Here is a 25,195-nt window from a genome sequence, read left to right on the forward strand (position 1 = left end):
CTCCTGGACGGCGACAACGTTTAGAAGTAAAATGATCTCTGCCGGCCCTCGAGGCAAAATAGATTTGACGTCTATAGCAGTCAGCGGCAGCTAGTATCGTCATCAACTACCACATAGTTTTGGTTTCCTTCAGAGGGCCATTATGACCAAAACAATTACCAATGACCAATTATCTTTTACTTAACCCTGAAAAGACAGAAGTCCTTATAATAGGCCCTAAAAAGTGTGAGAGACTCTCTAACTGCCCAGATAGTCTCTCTGGAAAATATGAGTGTAGCCTCCAGCACCACAGTTAAAAACCTAGGAGTTCTATTTGACCCAGATTTATCATTTAAAGCTCATATTAAACAAACCTGCAGAACAGCCTTTTTTCACCTGCGCAACATGGCCAAAATTAGAAATATTCTGTCTAAAAACAATGCAGAAAAATCAATTCACGTATTCGTTACATCAAGATTGGATTACTGTAACTCCTTACTTGCAGTTTGTCCTAAAAGTTCCCTAAAAGGTCTTCAGTCCAGAACGCAGGGGCAAGATTTTTAACAGGAACTTAGAGAAGAGTGCACAACACCCCTGTGCGCCAAGCCCTTCACTGGCTTCCAGTCGAGTTTAGAATTAAATTTAAAATCCTCCTTCTTACATTTAAGACCACTAATAGTTTGGGGCCATCTTATCTCACCGATGCTCTGGTTCCATACCGCCCCAACAGAACACTTGGTTCGCAGAATGCAGGTCTACTGGTAGTTCCCAGGGTCTCTAAAATTACAGTAGGAGCTAGAGCCTTTAGCTACTAAGCTCTTTGCCTGGCACCGCCAGACTATTCTCCCTGTATTTGTCAAACACTGAGAAATCATCTGGGACCCAGCCCATTAACGGCCTCTCGAACAAGTACAAAATCAACCTTCCAATCAGATTCGTTTATTTGCTTGACATGTTCTTAACAAGTCACGTCACTCTTGCGCGCCGAAAGTCGTCTCTACAACAACACAGATGTCGAACGGGAGAGCCGAGAATATGTTCCAGTCAGCGGTAAAACCAGTTTTAAATTACCAAAAACACATTGCCACAAGTCATTGACAACAGTCAACATGGCTCGCGCTAGCCATGTTGAATAAACGTCTCCATTCTCCGCTCACGCTAATTGTCGCTTTAACTACGTCACGTCTGGCTGTCGCTGATTGGTCCACTCCCCTGTCTGCTTGCTGCGACTTGCTCCGCCCTCGGAATTTGATCCGCCGGATGGTCGCCAGACTCAATTGCTGGAACAGTGGTGAGCCTGGTATACCAGGCAACCAAGCTCCTGTCTTATGGAATCAGCTTCCAGCTAATATTAAAGAAGCACACAGTCTGTACATTTAAGATTAGACTAAAAACGTTCCTATTTGAAAAAAGCTTATGATCAGGCTAGTTGAAAACGGACTAGACACACAGTTCAGTCTAAGCTGCACTAGAAGCTATAATGCTGGGGGGAGTACAGACACTGAGTCCTATCCCCTGTTTCTCACTCTACCTACCACTTGTCTTTACTTTATTTCTCTTTTTTTAATTCTAATATCTAGTTGACTAGTCTCTTCATCACTAGTCACCCGGTGTCCCCTTTCCCCCTTCCTCTCTGGGGGAGGGGCTATTTTTCAGACGCAGCCTCCTGACTATCCTGACCCCTGGCTGGATGGACGTCCTCGTTGCCCCCGTCTCATCTGGCTAGATGGACCCCCTCTTGTTTCTTCATTCCATTGCATCTCTACAAACTGGACCTCCTTCTGCTAATACTCATCATTAGTCCTGGTGCATCTATAGCCTGTCCGTCCTGGGAGTGGATCTCTCCTGACTGTGGTTCTCCCCAAGGTTTCTCATTTTTCCCCATAGGGTTTTTGGAGTTTTTCCTTGCCGCCATGGAGGGTCTAAGGATGGGGGATGCCCAGGACATGAACTTAATCTATTTCACCTAGTGTTTCTGACTGTATCATATTGACTCTGCAAAGCCCTCTGAGACAACCTTGTTGTGATACACCAGTACTTCTCAAATAGTGGGGCGGGCGGGTGGGCGGGGACCCCCCCCCCATGGGGGCACGGAGCTATACCGGGGGTGGTGAATGTGACCTTGGGGAACATACCTTTCTGCAGTACTAGAATAAAGTGTAATTGCATATCCTCTCTGGGTGGCAGGGGCGCTTTCATTTTCAGAGTGTGTGCAGTATTTTTGGATCAAACAAGTGCACACAGCAAAGAGCACTGGAGATATGAAGAGCTAAGATGAGGAAATATGACAAAGCGTATGTAGCGTTTGGCTGAACTTGAAATTTGAACCAACAAATTAAGGATTTAAACTCTTCCAGTGCCATTAGCGAGTATAGACGTCCAATCATGAGGCTGTTTTCATTGTTTGAAATGAGTATCGCTAGTAGACGTCCAGTTCACTGGAACGAGGATGACTGAACATTCATTCATTCACTGCCAGCACCTCCCAGTTCAAATGGACTGGACGTCTATTCCCGTCAATGGCAGTCACTTGGCCAAGTCATCGGCTGCTGTTGAATTAAAACTCTTGAAGTGAGTTGATCACTTGTAGACGTTCAATCCATTTGAACCGGGAGGCGCTGGCAGCGAATTCGCTGCCAGCCCTCTCGGTTCAAATGGATTGGACGTCTATCACCATCAATGACAGCATTTGCGTTAAGCAACATCAGTGACTGGCTTATTGAGTTCAAATTTTTTAGATTTTATCCAAACTTTTCCAGTTCCAAATAAGGTATCGGACAGATGTCATTCCCGATGCTTGCAACTGACATAGACTGGAGAGCTTCTAATAATAGCGCACTTAGCAGCTGTTTATCGCGATAGTATTGCCGTCTGTCTGGATGAGAAGGACGAGCTGGCGCCTTTAAAATATGTTCACAGTGCCGTGGGTAAGATATTAAGCAGCGTACAGTCACCGTGTGGTGTTCCTGCTGCTGCTGGATAAGGTTGTTGATCATCACACGTTGTGCCAGCTAGGAAGTCTTTTTCCTTAAACTTTCTTTGTATTTTTTTTCTGCAAGTCTCACCACCAAACTGGTCTCAGTGATGGATGAAGGCCTGACTTCCAATCTGCTTCACCAGCCAATGGAAGATTAGTGCAGCACTTAGCACTTTGACGCCGCCGTGTAATTAAAACAGCTTTTAACGGTTTAATTTATGACAGTTTTGAACATAAAAGTGCAGATGTTGGGTAAAAGAAGCACTTTTCCGACTTTAAGGGTTATTTCTATTGGAATAATTACCGGCGGCGGACGCTCAGCGAACCTCGTTGACGGATGGCTTCGTGCTAGCGCTCGCTAAGTGGCGAAAACGGCGGCGTGACGGCTCGGTGACGGAGCGATCGTCCACAAGCCGCTTTGGTATTTATCGGAAATAAAGTGTCGAATAAGTCATCAGGGCGAAATGTCACAGGGCGAGCTAACCTTTTTCCCACATGCTGGCCTTTGAGTGGCAAGATGGAGAGTGATGGTGAGGGGGTGGAGTCACAACTAAGAAAGCACTTGGAAGGTTTGTGGCAAAAATTGTGCTACCAGGATTAAACGCCAACAACTTCATGAAGTTTTTGTTCATTTGTGACAACGTAAACAATAAAACAACCACAATTTAATTGGATTAGTCGAAAACTGGGAAAATAAGTGATAAATCAACCATTGAAATAATTGACACCGTAAATGTAATAATTAGTTTAAAAAGTATGAAAAACACATCTAGTCTCTAAATGTTACGTGTGGTTATCAACAATTTCATGACAACATGCAATCAATTTTTAAAGAGAGACAATATTTTCCGATACCACCAAGTCTTCCACAATTCAATTTGATATCAACGCATTCGAACAATTTACCGTATTGGCCCGAATATAAGATGGTGTTTTTTGCATTGAAATAAGACTGGAAAAGTGGGAGTCGTCTTATATTCACGGTCTAGACATTATACCCATTCACGACGCTAGATGGCGCCAGATATCATTGAAGCGATGTTCTGTCATGACAGATCTCAGCTACTCTCAAGTTTAACCAGTTTGTATTATTTTTATTGCAATGTTTTTCCTTATTCAGATTTGTTTCAAGACTACAGTTACAGTTAGACTTCACTTTGATGGTTAATGCAGTTATTGCAATTTTGTTGTTTTATCACAATAGATTGGTTTATTTACATTTCAAAAACCAGAAGCCATTCATTTACGAATGTGATTGCACTTCAGTTTACATATTTAAATGTTTCAGATATTAAGATTTGAATGAGGCAAAATAACATGCTTTATTTCTCAAATATGTTGTTATAATCATTTGTTTTAGATGTACTGTAATTATTTTCTGTATGAAAATTTATTTGGTGTTCAAAAAGTGTTTTTTCAAACTTGAGTCTTGAAAAAGAGGGGGTCGTCTTGTAATCAGGGCCATCTTATATTCGGGCCAAAATGGTGAAATATATTTCACCAAAATTGGGGGGGGGGAAATCAAGCAATTCTGATGATTTTAAAAATGAATTTGATACTTTAAAAGGCAAGTTAGAGTTATTGAGCACGCTAGGTAGAAAATTTATACTATGTTGTTACTATGTTATTACTACGTTGTTACTATGTTATTGCTATGTAATTGTTATATGATTGGGAATTGCAATCGATTTGATCCACAATTGACTGAGAGGCATGTCACTACTATTTTGGCAAATTTGCTGCCGACCCTCCCATTTCAAATGGACTGGACATCCGGCCAAGTCAATGACAGCTAAGGAGTATTCTTTTTAATCATTTAATTATTATTTTTAATTCATCTATTGTATTTTGTATTTGTTTACATAACCCAAAAAAAAAAAATTTTTTTTTTTTTTTTTTTTAAATCTTTTATTAAAGATTTTTTTTCCCCCCCAGCAAACAAGACAGTGCAAATTCTGTGAACATGAAGTTGCAACACATGAAATACTTTCACGGACCAAACAAATGATGTGGAGTGCCGAATCTGGCCACCTTCCCACTTCAAATGGATTGGATGTCTATAGTTGTCAGTCTCATTTGTACAGACAGCATTTGTATGTATAAAATCAAAACGAGAGGTTTGAAAAAAGAAATGAGAAAAAAAAAAGTATAAATTCAATGTACAAGTGGGCCACTTCTATTTGAAGTGATGCTACATTTCCTTTGGAATGTAGCGGACGCTGAAAGGAAAAGACGGCGAGTTCCTTCGACGCAAACACAGTCCCTGGCACCAACGGGTTCTTTGAGGACACCTCCAAACAAATGTGAGCACACTTCCCCTTCAGGGATTAATAAAGTCTTATTCTATCTTATCTCCTGTGGTGGAGACAGGGCGAAGATTTCTTGGCGTCTATGTAAATGTAAGAGTGCCGATAATGCATTGGCGCTGTCGCCTCGATAAAGTCACAAAAACACAAATACTGCTAAATGGCTTCATTGGTATTGCAGGGGAATATGGACATGGGCAGGTTTGCAGTACAGAAAGCGGCATCTGACTAGGATTACTCCTAATATAATTACTGAACACAACTTTATCTGTGCATAATTATGTTTCATCGCCATTGACACTGATGCGCAGTCAATTGTTAACTGGGAGGGGCAATCATCACAAATTTTACGTTAAAGCTCATGTTGAAGCCAAATTTGACAGAAAAATGCAGCACATTTCATGTTAAAGAGAAAAAAATTCACATTAAAGCCAAACATCACTCTAAAACACAACAAATTTCACACAATGAATTTCACGAACCCGTGTGCGTTATTTTGACTAAATTCTTGATTTTGTCCAAAGTATGGCTTTTCCTTTGAAGTGTGATAACTAAGTCATTTTTGAATGTTTTTTCACTTTCAACCACTCAAAAATATTCATTGGCATCAGACCTATCTACACAGTTTTTTTTTTAATGCCCCCTATGGACATTAATAGCAGTATTATTCTAATAGCGAAACTAACTATGCTGTATGTGTATATACATACTAGGGCTGTCAAAATTATCGCGTTAACGGGCGTTAATTATTTTTTTTAATTAATCACGTTAAAATATTTGACGCAATTAACGCATGCACTAAAAAACCCGCTCGCACATTGCCTCAAACAGATTACAATGAGGCCATTTATGGACATTAAGAGTGAAGAGAATGCCACCGGCCGCTTGGGGGCAGCGCCGTTCCATACTGTTATTTCTTCTCAACGTGGGAGAATTAGTAGTTGTGAGACGTTTATGCTGTATTCACAATGCAATGCAAATTGCTATTTGTGCTCCACACATATTTCGGTAAGTTTTCTTTCTTTTAGTGGCAATTATGTATCTCTTGTTGTATTTTGGGTAAGATATGTACAGATATATGTTATACAGTAAAGGCGAGTGGACACAGGCGTGTGTTCTTTGGACCGTGCCGTTTATTGGCATAAGCTTCTCCTTCACAACAAACAAGTATCGTTTAGTGAAAGCACAACAAAAATAATATGCCTATCTCTCCCAAAAAAAATAATGTTCACAAAAAGAAAAGCACTTCAGTCTATAGTAATGAGGCCCTATTCTGACACACAGTTAAACAACAATGAACTGGCATTCCATATCAAAATAGCTATGCAAAATACACGTAAAACGGACTCAGACTTTGGTCACTCTGTTCTTATTATTGTTATTTTTATTCATTCATTAATTCATTTTCCATGCCACTTTTTCCTTATCATTATTATTATTATATTAACTCTACTTTTGATTGAAAATTTTACAAATTTTATTAAAACAAAAACATGAAGAGGGTTTTAATATAAAATTACTATAACTTGTAACTATAACAATTATCTTTTAAGAACTACAAGTCTTTCTATCCGTGGATCACTTTAACAAAAACAATGTTAATAATGGCATTTGTGGATTTATTGTTACATTAAACAAATACAGTACTTATGTACAGTATGTTGTATGTAAATATCCGTTGTGTGTCTTATCTTTCCATTCCAACAATAATTTACAGAAAAACATGGCATATTTTAGAGATGGTTTGAATTGCGATTAATTTCGATTAATTAATTTTTAAGCTGTAATTAACTTGATTAAAAATTTTAATCGTTTGACAGCCCTAATACATACATATATTATATAAATAAAATAAAAGTTTAATTTGCGTTATAAATAAAATGTATTATTATTATTAATATTTCATATGACATAGAGGCCCAAATAAGTCCATAAGTCAGAACAACGGAATTTTTTATGCATGCCCAGTTTTTACACAATGGCAGTTTTTCTGAATCAAACTAAATTTTTGTGATTTTTTCCAAAGCATGGCTTTACCTTTGAAGTGTGATAACTAAGTAATTTATGAATATTTTTTCCACTTTCAACCACTCAAAAATGTTCATTGGCATCAGACCAATCTACACTTACATAGTTTTTATTAGTTTTATTAGTTTAGTTTATTTAGTATTAGTTTTAATGCCCCCTATGGACATTAACAGCAGTATTATTTGTGTGTATATATATATATATATATATATATATATATATATATATATATATATATATATATAATAAAAGTCTAATTTGAATATTTTATAGGACGTAGTTAGAGGCCCAACTAAGTCCATAAATCACAACAACAGAATTTCTTTGCAAGCAAATACATGTTTTGGTCTTTGGCCCTAGTGACTTTTGGGTGTTACGACTCTTAACACACAAATTCTGCATTATAACACATCAGGTTTACAGCATATCAAAAATTCAGATTTATCATGGGAGTCAATGAGCCAGAACACGGGATTATTACAAGGATTTAGTGTGAATCTCCCCAACCTGTTTGCAATAAGTTAGAAATTGCAGCCTGGCGCCATTTTGATACTTACATGTTTTTACTATCCTGGGGAAATATTGACTCCCTAGTGTAATTTTTTCTATGCTTTTTCTTTGATGAAACGCAGACAAAAACTAAAAAAATAAATAAATAAAATAAAATAAAATAAAAAAAACCGAATATGGACAAATAACACCAACGGGTTAAGCACAAATTTCACATTTTATTTCACATTTCAAATTTGGTGTTATAGCACGACAAATTTGACGGTTGAGCTCGAAAATATTCATGTTAAAGTTCGACAGAATTCACGTCATAGCGTGACGAATTTCACATGAAAGCTCAACAAGTATGATGCTAAAATAAGCCAAATTTGACGAGAATGTCGCAGTTTTTGGCACTGAAAAAGCGCAAACTAACAGCATTTATGTATACATACAGAACAAAAGCACTTGGATATTTTCCAGTTGCTTATCCTTTTCAAACAACTTTCAAAAAAGCCCAGTGGGTGGAAAACGTTCAGCTTTGATGTTGGCAAAAATGAGGTCAACTGCGGTGCTTTTTTTGGTCATCGTTATTGAAGATAACAACATGTCGCATTCGATATCGCTTCATTTACTAAAACTTCATTTAACTTCAAGGCATATTTTTCACTGAAGTGATGATTCTATCTATGGCAATGCCATGAAATAAAGTAGCGACCTATCAAAACAAAAGCACGGGTCCATGGACACCACCAGCATATTGTCTTTCCTTCTTTCTAAATCACCCAAAAAATAGCCAAGCAGAAGATTGAGGTTCTTCTTTATCATCACTTTTAAAAGCAAAACATCTTCCATTGGAAAAACAGTCTTTTTCATTGACGGTCATATCCTCCAAATGGAGCACTTTCGCTCGCGTTTACGCGCCAAGGTACTACGGCATTTGTTTCTCCCCGACTTGAGGTATCCTTGAGAGCCTTAAATTGGGTCCATACTTTATGTGAACACCGCAGTGAGAAAGTCAATAAGACGGGACCGGAGTTTCAGTGTTGTTAGGCGTACAAGCTCTTCAGGCCAGTATCGACGTTCACTTTCAGCATGAAACAATCAACAGGGGGCTGTAGACACCATCCCCCACCTCATTCCGAGCAAATAAAGCTAATGGTGAAGACATTATCGATTCGTTTCCTCATCACCTTGCCTTCCTTTTAAGCTGCGTCTACAGTAATCACACTGCAAGTAATTGACGCACCTTTAACATTTTTGGATGCCATTGACGACGAGAGACGTCTAATCCATTTAGACAGAGAGCATAAATGGTGCTGAAACGTGGCATGTGTCACGTTAAAACTTGACAACTTTGACGTTAAAACATGCTAAACTTCATGTTAAAATGCAAGAATTTTAATGTTAAAAACCAAGAACTTTCACTGAACTCTTCAGTACTATTGACGGTGATAGACGTCCAATTATGCGGCTCCTTTCAGTTTTCTGCAGGGAATTTAAATTCGTAAACGACAAATCCATTTGACATGGGAGGTTTAAACGCGACAACTTTTATGATAAAACATGAACAATTTCACTTTATATCTTGACTAATTTCATGGTATAAGTTATAAATATTACAAACATATCACATTACAGCTAAATTCCACATTAAAAAACAAATTTCACGATAAAGCAAAATTTCACATTAAAGCACAACAAATTTCATCTTAAATCTTGATGAATTTCACATTAAAGCAAGAATTTCACATTATAGTTTGAGAAATTTGACGTTAAAGCGTGACAAATTTGATAGTAAACCTCGACAAATTTCACGATCAAGCTGGATAAATTTCACTTGAAAGCAAAATTTCACATTAAAGTGCAACAAATTTAATGTTATAACTTGATGAATTTCACATTAAAGCACAAATTTTACATTAAAGGTTGATAGATTTGACGTTGAAGCGCAAAAATTGACAGTAAAACAAGAAATTTCACCTTAAAACTCGACAAATGTCACATTAAAGGGCAACAAATTCCACAGAGGAAAATTTCACATTGAAGCACAACAAATTTCACGTTAAATCTTGAATTTCACATTAAAGCGCGAATTTTACATTCAAGTTTGATAAATTTGATGTTATAGCGCAAAAATTTGATGTTAACCTAGACAAAACTTCACTTTAAAGATGGACAAATTTCATGTTAAACCAAAATTTCATATTAAAGTGCAATTTAATGTTAAAACTTGATTAATTTCATGTTTAAGCCCAAATTTTACAATTAAGCCCAAATTTTACAATAAAGTCTGAAATATTTGATTTTACGCTAAAGCTCAAAAATTTTCACCTCAAGGCAAAATCTCACATTAAAGCGCAACAAATTTCAGGTTAAAGCTTGATGAATTTCACATTTAAGCACAAATATTACGTTAAGGTTTGATCAATTTAAAGTTAAAGCGCGAAAATTTGACGGTAAAACAACACATTTCACGTTAAAACTCAACAAATTTCACATTAGACTCAAATATCCCGTTAAAGCGCAACAAATTTCACTTTAAAGTTTGATGAATTTGACAAAGCGCGAAAAATTTGACGGTAAAACGACAAATTTCACGCTAAAACTACAAATTTCACATTAAAGGAACATTTCACAGCAAAGTTTGCTAAATTTGACGTTAAAGCGTGAATTTTGCATTTATGTTCGATAAATTTTACGTTAACTTTCACGTCAAAATACAGAATTTCTTGTTAAAACGCGGCAAATTTCACATTAAAACAAAATTTCACATTACAGCTAAATTTAACATTGAAGCGTAAATTTTATATTAAAGTTTGATAAATATGAAGTTAAAGCGTTAAAATTTGACGGTAAAACAAAACATTTCACGTTAAAACTCAACAAATTTCACTTTAGACCCAAATATCACGTTAACGCGCAACAAATTTCACTTTAAAGTTTGATGAATTTGACAAAGCGCGAAAAATTTGACGGTAAAACGACAAATTTCACGCTAAAACTACAAATTTCACATTAAAGGAATATTGCAAATAAAGTTTGCTAAATTTGACAAAGCGCAAATTTTGCATTTATGTTCATTAAATTTTACGTTAACTTTCACCTCAAAACACAGAATTTTTTGTTAAAATGCAGCAAATTTCACATTAAAACAAAATTTCACATTTTACGTTACAGCTAAATTTAACATTGAAATGCAAAAATTTCACGTTAAGTCTCGGTGGATGTTACATTAAAGCACATATTTCACATTAAGGTTTGACAATTTTTAAGTTAAAACGTGTTAACTTTCACGTTAAAGCGCAACAAATTTCACGTTATATCACAAAATTTCACGTTAAAATATGCCAAATGTCACGTTAAAATACAAAATTTCCCATTAAAATTAGCCAAATTTCACATTAAAATGGGTTAACGTTATCGTTAAAACAAAAACTTTCCCTTGACGTGACAACTTGCAAAGTTCGACGTTATAATGTGAACATTTTTACGTTCAAAATCATTTTTATCTTGAAAAATGACCACCAAAAGTGGCTCAAGTTGCTTTGAAACAATCGCGACCCAATCGCAATTTCTCCCAAAATCTCAGTTTCTAGTTTTTGAGACGTGTTTTACTGTACATCTAGCTCCAACCTCTATTTCCTCCCTCCCCAACCCCACCGCCCTCTCACGGTTGAAGTCATAAGTGTGAAAGTGATGGCCCAGAAAAGCACACTTTCAGAGCAGGTAATCATAACCATTAATCATCGTGCCGAAGCTTGCCTTCCCATTGGTCGAACGGTGAGTGGGTCAGGGCCGCTGATCGCGCCGCTGAATTTGCATCGCCCACCGCCCGCTCAAGGCCGTCCGGGGCTTGATTTGCAGCCGAATCAACCGAGTTGGACTTCTGCGAGGTAAATGATGAAAGGACTCCAGGCTGTCTAACCCACTTAAAGGAGAAGCCCCTTCGTAACAGCTTCCAAATGACATTATTAATGACTTTATTATTTCAAGTCCACGGTAGTTTATCAGTGTTGTGATCTGAAAGAGTTCAGTTTGGCGGCCATTGTCAAAAACAGGAGAGTAATGATTTCATTTGGTTTAAAAGTTCACTAAAATATAAAAGTCTTAACTCTTAACTGGTGGCCATTGACTGAGCTAGACGTCCAATAATTTTGACAGGCAGCAGCATATGAACCAATGTGCGTGAGGATTCCCAGTGAATCGTCACAAAAAATTGACGGTACAACAAATTTCACGTTAAAACAACAAATTTCAAATTTGAGTAAAATTTTACATTAAAACGCAATAAATTTCACTTTAAAGTTTGATAAATTTGACGGTAAAGTGCGAAACATTTGACTGTAAAACGACAAATTTCACATTAAAGCGCAACAAATTTCATACTGGAGGAAAATTTCGCATTAAAGAGCAAAACATTTCACGTTAAAGTTTGATACATTTGACGTGAAAGCGCGGAATTTAGATTTAAGTTCAATTTTACATTAAAACGTGCCAGCATTCATGTTAAAACAAAATTTCATGTTAAAATGTGCCAAATTTCACATTAAAACAAAAAGATTTCACATTAAAACGAGCCAAACTTCATGTTAAAGCAAAATTTCAAATTAAAGCGCAACAAATTTCATGTTACGGCAAAATTTAACATTAAAGCGCAACATATATGAAAGCTTGATGGATTTCACATTAAAGCACAAATGTCACATGAAAGTTCGACAAATTTTACGTTTAAATGTGACAACTTTCACATGGTGCAACAGATTTCATGTTAAATCTTGATGAATTTCACATTAAAGCAAAAAAATTAGATTAAATTTGATAGTTAACATTAAAGTGCAAATAATTTAATGGTAAAACAAAAAAAATTCACGTTAAAACTCAACAAATTTCACATTAAATCAAAATTTCACATTCAAGCGCAACAAATTTCATGTTAAAGCTTGATATCTTTAATCTTGATAGCTTGAAATAATTGGATGTCTCTTTTTGTCAATGGCCGGCAATAAGTTCATTTTGGGTCACTTGCAGGTGACTTCCTTTTGATTATAGGGCATTTCGGGGTCACTTTCTCTTTTGTTGATTTAGGGACATTACGGGTCACTTCCTGTTGATTTCTGGTCAGTTTCTGATGACTTTGGGGCATTCCCAAGTCAGTTCCTATACATTTTGAGTCAATTTTTGTTAATTTTGTGGCAATTTAAGGAGCTTTTTTAAATAAAAAATAATGACCACAAATGTAGACACATTCAAAGTGCTAATTGATGGTAGCTTTGCATGTAATGCTAAAGCTACCATCATTAATATTCCTTTTTTTTCGCCTCCAATGGTGTTTCTTCGGAACGCCACTAGGAAAAGCGGTGTGACCCAACGACACTGTTTGTACACCAAAACGACCAGAATTGTCATGTGATGAGAGATGATCGCCCAAAAAGTTTTTTTTGAGAAGGAGGGAGAAAAAAAAAAAACGCTACTAAAGAAAAGTTCTCCCAGCCTCCCCGTGCATAGCCTTTTTCCCGCCTCTCGGGTAACTTGCTTGGAATGTACAACCCCCCGCCCTGATCAAATTACATACACTGGCAAGAAGACAAAAGGGGCTTGTGTGAATATGTTAGAAAAGTGGCATTTTTCAAGTGTGATTATTGTGAATAAATGGATATATATTTCTACAATCTCAATAGGTTATCATAATTGATATCTCATTTTAAGATTGCTCCCAGTTTTTTTACCAGACCAAAATTTTCCACTAGTCTCGATTTTAACTCACTGGCTCCACTGACAACACTAAATGTCCAAATTACTTTGACTGGGAGGGTTGAATGGGCAATGACACCAAATGGTTAACAAGGAAGTGACCCAAAAAAACTGCATAGTAACGACCAAAAATCTACAAAAAAAAAAAAAAAAGCTTTTTGTCGTTCCCTGTAAAATTGTAAATCCGAACCACAAAATTCCCCTGCGGATATCAATTCAACTTATGTTAGAATCCTTTAACTTGCACTATTTTGTCAGCCACTCGACTTCGGTACATTGAGCATTACTCAAAGAGCAGCGAAACCAAAAACAGTCACCTCCAGCACTTTTTGGATGGCTTGTATTTTGCGGCGTTCCAAAGCTCATGTTTACACCTTTTCTGGCACGGGCTAATACACGGAACGCCGTGATGCCATTAGCCTAATTGCTACCGCGTGACACTGTCACGGCGCGCGGCGAATGTCCCCGCCGCTCGTTTTTCTGGCGTACAAGACTGATAGCTGACTCAAAAGTGCTGTGTCGCCACTGCCGGCAAGAGTGCTGACAAACTCTCCTGATGCCGGATAATGCAATTTCTCACGCAGGCGAAAGAAGTTGAGACGGCAGAGCAAACGCCAATTACGCGGGGGGAGACTCTGGGTCACTGCGGTCATATTTGAAATGGCAGCGGCGCATGTTGAAAATCAGTCGCTGTCATTGACTTTTACGTTAGACAAGGTGGAGTAACACTTGCCAACTTGTTCTTTTTGGCAGTAACGTGTGTTTTTTTTAACCCCTTTAAGCCTAATTTACATTTAGCAAGTATACATCAAACAGCATTGGGGGAGTACTTACGTAAGTACACGATAATAGTAATTAGAAAATATATCTAGATGTATAAATTACATTGATAATGCAAATAAAAAATAGAAAAGAACAAAACTCCCATGCAGTACATTAAAACTGTTCAAACCATAAGCATACTAAGGACTGAACAGTTTGGGGAAAAAAATATATTAAAAAAATGAATATAGAAAATGAAATCGTATCTTTTTTGCACCGATATATTTCTTTTGTTACTGGAACCGAAGACTCATCCATTCATCCCCCTAAAAATTGTAATTGACACCGAGAGTTGGGTAGAGCAGCCAAAATTTTTACTCAAGTAACAGTAGCGTTACTTCAAAATTAGGGCTGTCAAAATTATCGCGTTAACGGGCGTTCATTTTTTTAATTAATCACGTTAAAATATTTGACGCATTTAACGCACATGCCCCGCTCAAACAGATTAAAATGACAGCAAAGTGTCATTTCCACTTGTTACTTGTGTTTTTTGGTGTTTTGCCGTCCTCTGCTGGCGCTTGGGTGCGACCGATTTTATGGGTTTCAGCACCATAATTATTATTGACATCAACAATGGCGAGCTACTAGTTTATTTTTTGACTGAAAATTATACAAACTTTATTAAAATAAAAACATTAAGAGGGGTTTTATATACAATTTCTCTAACTTGTACTAACATTTATCTTTTAAGAACTACAAGTCTTTCTATCCATGGATCGCTTTAAACAGAAAGTTAATAATATTAATGCCATCTTGTTGATTTATTGTTATAACAAATACAGTACAGTACTTATGTACAGTATGTTGAATGTATACATCCGTCTTGTGTCTTATCTTTCCATTCCAACAATAATTTACAGAAAAATATGGCATACTTTATAGATGGTTTGAATTGCGATTAATTACGATTAATTAATTTTTAAGCTGTGATTAACTCGATTAAAAATTGTAATCGTTTGACAGCCCTATTCAAAATACTGTTAAAGTAAAAGTAGTCATCCAGCAAATGTACTCAAGTACAAGTAAAAAAGTTTTTGGTGAAAAGAATACTCAAGCAATGAATAACTGCTTATGATGTTGGAATTTGTTTTTTTGTTTTTTAAAGCAACATGAGGTTTTCAGTTTTGGTGAATTTTAGCGACGGCGGTGGACAAAAGTGGTAATATTTTGCTTTAAGGAAGACTTTCCCATTAGGACGTGCGCACACCTGCACAGTAGAGGTGGGAATCTTTGGGCACCTAACGATTCGATTACGATTCAGAGGCTCCGATTCGATTATAAATCGATTAATGATGCACCAGCCGCTTTTAATGTTTTGTACATTAGTTCCAAAATTGTTCAAAAATCCTCTCAGGCGAAAACCAAACTACTATCTTAGTATTAAGTTAACAGTAAATAAAATACTTAAGTCCCTAGTCTGTATCAGCAGCTTTAAACTACATTCAATTAATTTAATGTTCTGAATCAACCGTTAAAGTGGTTAAAATTGCTCCCGTTTTTCCATAATTTCCCTTCTGTCTACTTTTGACATGTCAAAGTTTTAAAACTGTTTCAGCATTTAAAGATAGATTCAAGATTTTGCCGATTTTAGGGTATTTTAGATAAACGTAATTAGGTTCGCTGCAACAGATCCTTCTAGAGAAGTCTACTGCTTTAAGATGGCGGCTGTTTACTCACGCTGGCAAGTGTCATTTCTCATCTAGTTCTTTGTCCATGTTCTAACACCGCCGTCGTCTGTCATTTCACATCTAGTTCTACATATATGTGATATCTACCATGTTGCCATATGTTTGTAGCAACTAGCAACTGGGTGCTGTTTGTAGCAGCTGTCGGCTTGTTTTTTTTAAATCTAGCGTCATCAGTAGAACATGATATTTACTTTCAGTCCGTTCCTCATTGAGTCCCGAAGACCGTGCTGACCGTGTTTTATTTCCGCTTTACCTCGTATAATTCAATAATCGGAATTTGGATGTTTGTGAATGGTTCTCGAATTTTCCAAAGCCGAATCGCGAATAATCTAAGAATCGCACGCCTCTACTGCACAGTGTGCTAAAATCGATCTCCCAGTCACCTGCAGATGGATTTATTCATATTTCTGTTTATGCTGGCAGTGTGAAAGATAAATAGTTATAAGGTAATGAGTAGGGCTGTCAAACGATTAAAAATGTTAATCACATTAATCACAGCTTAAAAATTAAACCATCTATAAAATATGCCATATTTTTCTGTAAATTGGTGGAATGAAAAAATAAGACGGATATATACATTCAACATACTATACATAAGTACTGTATTTGTTTATTTTGACAATAAGTCAACAAGATGGCTTGAAGATTATTATTATTATACGGTTCTCTAATTTCAAAAAATATACTGGCAACTGTCAAAACGCTATGTAAAAACAAAAAAATACAAAGCTGCCACACATGCATTTCATCTCCAAGAAGAAACCAATCTACCAACATCAGATTTACACGTATGTAAATCTGATGTTGGTAGATTGTGTATACAAGTGTACACACGTGTGTGTATACACAAGTGTTAACAACAAGCATAATAAAGTGCTTGTGTTGGGTAATCCGTTTCCTCCGATATTATTTATTTTATTCCACAGACGGCATGGAGGTTTCCCCAGCTGCTGCAGTTATCCGAGTCTGACGATTACGAGTCGCCTCAGAATGCGAATGCACGCGGCAAAGCAAAACGCCTGGACTCATTTATCCGTTCACTTGGCTGACATATTAACATGTGATCACCAGAGATAGTTAGCTCTGATTGGTTCAAATGTGCAAGTTTGTCTGAAACAGCAAAAAAAGGGCAATGCAACAGAAAATGGATCAAATCTTAAAGCGCAAGGAAAGACTTAAGGTGGCTTATTTATCATATTTAGTTTTATTTGCTCTGATGGGGAGGTTCAGAACATTTTAGCTGTCAATGTGCACTTTGGACTTATATTAGTTCATTTATGTTTGGCTACTTATTCATTTCCTTCTGATTAAAAAAAATGTTTGCGCAACCTTCAAATTATATTCCATTTCACTCTGCATAATATAAGTAATTTGTACTTATTTTTCTGAATGTATGTTACTTATATCCTTATTATTAAAAAAAAAACACCACAAAAGTTAATTTTTACATTATCTTCATTTTTAATATACATCCTATGTTCTTAAGTAGTTAAAACTGAGATTTGGGATTTAGTATGTGAGGAAATGAGGGAAAATAAACATTAGGAGATGGTGGTTGGTGTTATAGCTGTTTTTGTTAACTTTTACTTTGCAAATCATTGAAAAAATACAATTTTGAATGAAAATCAGTTTTTGTATGTGTTTTAGAAATAACTGACCAAAACAGTTTTCTTTGCATTTCAGTTGTTTTGACCCCCCCACCCCCCTAAAAAATAAAAATAAATCAATAAATAAAATTTCTGGCTCCGCGGCGACCTTTACGTTGGGAAGTTCCGGCAAGAAATTCTAACCACTTTCACCCCTGCATATGCCGTAAAGCAGTCAGCACATTTGTAGTTTTTGTTGTGTGTGGCAGGGTTCCTGCCACCCTCCTCAAAGTTAATTTGTGCCGGTGAAAGCGATACAGACCCCCTTAAAATGTAAAAGAGGTGTCATTCGACTAGTTGTCAGTTGACATATCACATGTTATGAAAATATTTTATAAAAGGTTGAAAAGTTACCAAGTTTTGCTTTAAACAATGTTTTTTTCTATGAACTGCTATTACTATACTGTACTATAACCTATTACATAGCCACATTAAGCCAAAGAAGTACAAAAAAATAAAAATCATTGTGTCCCGGTTTTCGATGACCAAGTAGCCGGCCGAATCGGGGTATAAAATTTCATACGCACCTTCCGATGATGATCCAGTTGTTGTTTATGGCGATCCAGGCATTTCCAAGCGGGTTTACAATCCAAATAATGGTGAGGGACTTCTTATTGCAAGTGAGTTGAGTTGTTGTAAGTGGTTAGTGGCTGTAAGTCTTGTAAGTGTATTAAAGTGTTCAAACGGTTTAGGTGGTCAAAAAAAACTATGTGGCTACCCTATCTGTGTCCCAAAAACAAGGCTAGCCTCTCACATCCAATTAAACACACCTGGTTTGTGTCAGTTGATTAGTGCATCATTTGCAGCTACCATACCATGAACTACGCAAAGGGGGCGTCGTCTTTCCAAATGCAACAAACCAATACAATAGGTGACCAATATTGAAATGTAAAATTAGACTATTAAAACAACATTGCTAATGAATAGTATAGCTCCAACACATTGAATTCTGGCGTGAGGAAAATTTTCTACAAAAAAAAAAAAAAAAGTATCATTCGTCCAAAGAGCATAAGAGCCCTCATAACCCACATGACCTTATGACCTTGTCATTTTATGAAAATTAAAAGATTTATATCCCCGGTTTTACTCGATCAAAATAATAAATAAAAACTGGGAGAGAAGTTAAAATCTGCGCTTTTGAGTCATGTTGATGGCAGCGGTCAATGTCATATACTTAACTTTTTTACAGTATGGGAACCTCAGACTTAAAGGCTTGTAAGCTCTAATAAGCCACAATTGCTTTCTTTTACTAAAATATGTTATTACATTAAATTAAATAACATAAAATATTGCCATTGATTTAAAATTCTATAATATTTATTTCCAGGGGTGAAAGTGGGCCAGAACGGTCAGGAACGCAGTTCCGGTATAAGATTCAGTGCCAGAACGCAGTTCCGGTATAAGATTCAGGGCCGGGATGCTGTTCCAGTACACAGTGCTTTGATTCCGAAAATATGATGGCAACTGTCAAAATGCGATGTAAAAAAAAAAAAAAAAAATGCGAAGCTGCCACACATGCATTTCATCCTCAAGAAGAAAACAATCTACCAACATCAGATTTACATGCAAAAGTGTTAACAACAAGTATAATAAAGTGCTTGTGTAGCGTAATCCGTTTCCACCAATATTTATTACCGTATTGGCCCGAATATAAAACAGCCCTGATTATAAGACGACCCTCTCTTTTTCAAGACTCATGTTTGAAAAAAGACTTTTTGAACACCAAATTAATTTTTATACAGAAAACAATTACAGTACGTCTGAAACAAATGATTATAACAATATATTTGAGAGAGAAAACATGTTATTTTGCATCATTCAAATCTTAATATCTGAACATTTAAATATGTAAACTAAAGTGCAATCACATTCGTAAATGAAAGGCTTCTGGCTTTTGAAATGTAAATAAACCAATCTGTTGTGATAAAACAACAAAATTGCAATAACTGCATTAACCATCAAAGTGAAGTCTAACTGCAGTCTTGAAACAAATCTGAATAAGGAAAAACATTGCAATAAAATAATGCAAACTGGTTAAACTTGAGAGTAGCTGAGATCTGTCATGACAGAACATCACTTCAATGATATCAATCTACAATTTTGAATGAAAATCAGTTTTTGTAGTGTTATAGATATAATTGTGCTAAAACAGTTTTCATTGCATTTCAGTAGTTTAAAAGGTTTGACTACCCCCCAAGAAAGAAAGAAAGAAAGAAAAAAATGTCTGGCTCCGTGGCGCCCTTCACGTCGGGGAGTTCTGGCAAGAAATTCGAGCCACTTTCACCCGTTTATTTCACGTTCTGACCTCCGGAGGGCGCCATGTTTTATGCGCGCAATGGACACTCGGGGTGATGACGTAGTTGGCCTGGACTGGGAGAATAGCTGTGCTAGCTAGCAAGCAAATCTAATACGACGACTGGCATGATTTTGTCACATTCTGCTGTTGGTCAGCTTGTTTTGTTACAGAGCAGTTGGATGAGTTCCCGACATCATACCTGCATCCAATTCCAGCTCATCAGCAGTGTCTTTAAACCGATCCTACGCAGGTTAACGAGAGATTGACTTCTTGCTGCCATTTGACAGTTTGTATTCTCGATCCCTTTGTTGCTTGCTTTTTTTTACGTAGCGAGACGTCCAACACATACACACATTGGTTAAAAGAAGCAGTTACTTACTATTTGTGTTTTATTGAGTCTTTTATTACATTTTCATTGCTTCTAAATATTTTTTGCATCTGTTTCCCTCTCATACTTTTAAGCATTGTTTTTTAATGTGGTAGCTTTAAAGCAGATTGTTGATCTGTTTACTACGGTGGCAGAGAGGTGTCAGGCGAAATGTCCAAACACTTTGCAAATAGAAAAACCACGAACCCCAATTGCAAACGCTTTGCAAAAGAAAAAAGCACGGACGCAAACTGCCACAACACGATCCCCAATTTCTAAAGTGCAATTGCAAATTGGCAAAAACACGAACCTCAATTGCCACAACACGACAGCAAATGGCTCGCAGCACAACAGCAAAATCACGCAGCGTGACGGCAAGAAAAAAAAAAAAAGGATGACACTTTTTATATTGCTATATGTGCTTTGTGACCATCTCTACGGACTTCGGTATAGTTGCTGAACCCCCACCCCGCTCATCATGTCAATTGTTTTTGCGGGAAAAGTTTTGTTTGCGCTGCTTTTGTTTTAAAGATATTTACAATTCTTTTATAGGTACATTTGAGGTCAGCTAGGTTTTGTAGATGCAGTATTATGTTTTGATTGAGATTTTAATTTCGAGTGGGGACGTCACTCGTTTAGCTCCCGCAGCTAATGGAGCGTACCAACTCCCTCAATAACAAAGGGGTGTCCTAACAACTAGCACGAACGTAGCACAAACGAATGACAACACTTCGGGAGCATTTTGGAGAATATGAGGGGCTTACAGTGACGTCATCACTTGAAATTAATATCTCAAGTCCCCCAATTTTCTTCAAAATGGACCCGAATTTGTTTGTGTTATGATCGTGCTAGCTGTTGGGACACTAGTCTTTTATTGGTCGATTCGGTATTTTCCCTTAGCCATGGGAGCTAAGCTAAGGAAAAGCTACGAGTGACGTCACCACTCGAAATTAATAAAAGAATTGTAAATATCTCTAAAAACAGCGCAAACAAAACTGTTACAGCTCAAACAATGGACATCGCTTTTATATAAATATGGGTCTGATGGGGGGAGGGGTAACTTCACGGAGGTCCGGAGAGATGGTCACAAAGCACCTATAGCAATGTACAAAGTGTCGTCCCTTTTTTTTTTTTTTTTTTAAACTTTTGGATCATCCTCTTGCCGTCGTGCTGCGGGATTTTGCTGTTGTGGTACAAGCCTTTTGCATTCATGCTGCAAGACATTGCTGTCGTGTTGTGGCAATTGGGGTTCGTGCTTTTGCCAATTTGCAATCACGCTTTAGGAATTGGGGATCGTGTTGTGGCAGTTTGCATTCGTGCTTTTTTATTTTGCAAAGTGTTTGCAATTGGGGTTCGTGCTTTTTTTCTATTTGCAAAGTGTTTGGACTTTGCATTTCGCCTGACCCCTCTCGGCTACCATAGTTGACTACATTAGTCACATAGATCAAATAAGGATGGTTTAAATACGCTAACTACATTTAAGTATTTTCTGCAGGCATTTTTTAGTACGTTATTCCTGTATGCATCTAATCAAAACAAGTTTAGAGCGCACGGTAGTACTTTGGATGTCAAATTCGACTAATGTAGGATGTTTCGCCGGCGAAACGTTCTACAAGAGGCAAATTTGACACCCAAAAGTACTACCGTGCGTTTTCAGCTTGTTTTGTTTGATGCATACAGGCATAACATACGAAAGATGCCTTAAGAAAATACTTAAACATAGTAAGATCAAATAAGGGTGGTTTAAATACGCTATGTGACTAATGTGGTCAACTGCTTCAAAGCTAACATAAAAAAACACAATGGTTAAAAGTATGAGAGGGTAATACATGCAAAAAGTATCTTTGAGGCAGTGAAAAGGTTCTAACTATATAATTAAAAACAAAAATAGTGAGTACTCGTCGCTTCTAACCGATGTGCGCATGCGTCTGGTTGCATGCGCAAGCGTGCTGAGCATTGTGTAGAACGTTTCGCTGCATAGTAAGGAATGGCCGAACACCGTTTTTTTTTTTCCTACTCTCGTTTCTTCTCATCCCGTCTTTCCTGTTCATTTTGCTTTTGCTGCTTGTTTTGTGAACTATCGACAGTGCTGTCCTGCTCATTAATGTTCCTCTCGGGTTCAAATTGAAATGTTGAATAGATGACGTTAATGTCGCTAGTTATACTATGGAAGCCCGTCAGTGTAGTCCTGTGATGTCAACAACAATGGCGACCTACTAGATAAACTAATTTTACAAATTTTATCAAAACGAAAACATCAAGAGGGGCTTTATTATAAAAAAATCTTAACCCATAGTTATGTTTATTTTTCTACCCATGGTTACCTTTAAAGATGCCACGTGATTGAACAGGCTGGAGTGCTCATAGAACGTCAAGCTTGAGTCATTGCTATAATAGAGTCATGTGATTATTGTTGCAACGTCTCATTGGTGAAACTGGTACAGCTATGTTGGCATTTTTGGCAAAAACAGAATTAAAATGTAATATGTAGAAAAGAAAGAGGATAAATGTAACAACTAATGTAACCCAACGTAACGTTTCGTCTTCACAAATGTACAAGTAAAAAGTATGTCTAAGTAAAACTACTCTTACAGTATTTTCTTCTTAAAAAGTTGCTCAAGTAAATGTATTTGAGTAAATTTAATATGTTACTACCCACCTCTGTTGACAACAAAAATCCAGTAGATTTCAGTTTCCACCTCACTGGCATTCAAGGTGGTAAAAAATGTACATTTAGTTTCTTTGTGTCCATACATTTAACAGCTCACATAAATCCAGCAATAGTTAACATCAAATATATATCATGAAATAGAAAATGACTTTGTGAGTAGTGGTCTGACTTTGAGTCGAGTTCCAGTGCAGTTTCCCTTGTTGGAGACCGTAAATTTGTTCTAATGCGCCATATGACCACCCCGTTATTCACTATTTTAGCACCAGGTGTCACATTCTTGGCTGCATTTTGGTGATAGCAACGTGTGTGGGGGATTATTCATTGGCCTATCTGTGAAGCTTTAAGCCTTCTGCTCTCATTCCGATCGGAGTAAACTCACGCCGGTTCAAATATTTGCCCGTTTTGAGACGGAACGAGGAGCCGAGGGAGCTTCGGGTTAAGCCACTGTGACTCCTAAGGGAAGGAAATCGTATTAGAAGACTACGGCGAGCTCATCGTCCATTCAAGCCTTTGTTTTCCGTCAAATCCCAAGAAAGTGCCGCTGCTTGATGGCAAACAAATTGTAGAAAAGAAGCAGAAAGCTAAAGGAGAGGTAGAAAATTACCCACAATACCTTGAGCACGGCGTATCTTTGCAGTATCTTATCACCTCCCAAGCAGACAAGCAGATTAGTATGGACTGGTTGAAGTGGGAAACAGATAGCAGATGTTTGTATTTACCCGGCGGAGCCATTTATCAAGCTAAACACAGTCCGGGAGATGCGCCACGCGGGACCGATCAATGGCGATCAATGAAATCGGGCCGAGGCCTGCAAATATCAAAGGTCGATTCGTCCCTGCCAAGAGTCAAGCGCAGAACAATGCAAAGTCGGCGCAACTTTTGCAAACAACAGTTGGGTAAAGTGACGACGTGCTGCTACGCTAGCATTAGCCAACAAAGCAATACTTTCCTAGGGCTTAGGTTTTCCAGCAAACAACAGATACAATAACAGAACAGTGGAGAGAATGTAGTGTTGTTAATCTTACTTTAAAAAAGTAATTAGTTACAAGTTACTTCTCCCAAAAAGTAATTGTGTTAGTAACTCAGTTACCTGAATGTAAGAGTAATTAGTTACTTGGCAAAGTAACTGGTGATAATTTTCACGTTTTTTTTTTTTCTAAAAAAAAAAAAAAAAAAAAAAAAAAAAAAACAGGTCACACAATGTGAAGTTTAAGGGGTTTTTTGGGGACTATTGGCCCTAGCCCAATTCTTTACCCTAAACTTAACTAGACACAGGGGTATTGCGGATATTGCGATAACTAGATAGTAACCTTTGCTATGTGTGGAAGTCATTTAATGCTGTGAAACAACCGTTAAAGTTGTTAAAATTGCTCCCGTTATTGCATTAATTCCCTTCTGTCTACTTTTGACATGTGTAAGTTTTCAAACTATTTCATCATTTAAAGATAGATTTAAGTCAAGATTTTGCCGATTTAGGAGCATTTTAGATAAAAAGTTACTTAGGTTAGCTAGGAAGGTTCTCGACAACAGAGCCTTCCTGAGAAGTATACTGCTTTAATATGGCGGCTGTTTACTAACGCATCTAGTTCTTTATCATACATGTTGCGTATGCAGCCGTGTCTGTCATTTGCATCTAGTTCTGCATATATGTGATCTACCGAAGCATCGTGTGGGCGTAGTTTGTAGACTATCGGCTACAGTCAGGTATTATTGGAGCCACCTAGCATAGTAGCATCGTGTTTGCAAACGGCGTCATCCTCCCTTGCCTCCTCCCCACTCCTGCTCTGCTCTCTCGTCTCGGTGAGTCTGTCTTTCTCAGACTTTTCTCGCGTCAGTCAACCAACAAACTAACGCACGCCTTTCCCGCCTCTGTAACGGTAACGGTGTTGCCAAGATAAGAAAAGTAATTAGGCCTATTTAGATTACTCACTACTGAAGAAAATAACGCCGTTAGTAATGCAGTTATATTCTAATGCCGTTATTAACAACACTGGTAGTGAGTCAAAAACATTGTTTGTAGAGATGTCCGATCACGTCATTTTCAAAGTATCGGAATCGGCAAAAAAATATCGGCCACGCCTTTTTTTTTAATATATACAGTATATACATTTTAATTAAATCGTTTTCTAATTGTATTTAACGTTACAGACATAATATGTTACACTCATCCAG

The 25,195-nt window shown here is 37.1% G+C and overlaps 1 protein-coding gene across 2 annotated transcripts in view; it reads right to left on the reverse strand.

Moving 5' to 3' along the window:
- The window catches only part of LOC130908901 (cadherin-18), a 425,189-nt gene that overhangs the window by 353,167 nt on the left and 46,827 nt on the right, over positions 1 to 25,195 (reverse strand). The window contains exon 1 of one of the 2 annotated variants that reach the window (XM_057824822.1): positions 18,217 to 18,397. The exons of the other annotated variant lie outside the window; for it this stretch is intronic. The gene's annotated coding sequence lies outside the window, so the exon portion shown is untranslated. Of the gene's footprint in view, positions 1 to 18,216; positions 18,398 to 25,195 lie in introns of those variants that run through there. 2 annotated transcript variants of the gene reach the window in all.

The sequence above is a fragment of the Corythoichthys intestinalis genome, chromosome 20, assembly GCF_030265065.1.
Source record: "Corythoichthys intestinalis isolate RoL2023-P3 chromosome 20, ASM3026506v1, whole genome shotgun sequence".
NCBI classification, from domain to species: Eukaryota; Metazoa; Chordata; class Actinopteri; order Syngnathiformes; family Syngnathidae; genus Corythoichthys; species Corythoichthys intestinalis.